This window comes from Neophocaena asiaeorientalis, unplaced genomic scaffold (assembly GCF_003031525.2).
Source record: "Neophocaena asiaeorientalis asiaeorientalis breed wild unplaced genomic scaffold, Neophocaena_asiaeorientalis_V1.1 scaffold134, whole genome shotgun sequence".
In the NCBI taxonomy this organism is placed as follows: Eukaryota; Metazoa; Chordata; class Mammalia; order Artiodactyla; family Phocoenidae; genus Neophocaena; species Neophocaena asiaeorientalis.
In genome coordinates, this window is record NW_020185339.1 from 25,295,431 (window position 1) to 25,295,697 (window position 267).

Sequence of the window (267 nt, forward strand, 5' to 3'; positions counted from 1 at the left end):
TGACAGGTCACTTTACTGCTTCAGAGTCACCAGCTCAAAATGTTTCTTCTTTTAAGGAGAACAGGCATGCTGAGTGGGCATCTTCCTTAATCCCTTATTCCCAAAGAGCTTCCCAAAGATGAAAACTCTTCTTCCTCCCAACTCCCTAAACTTGCCTTCTAGTCTGCAAATTAGGCAGGCCTACTCATCAGAGAGAAAGGAGAAGAGAGGAGAAGGAAATAGACAAAAGAAGGCACTGTGCTTAACTCTAGAAAAGTGAGACATCAT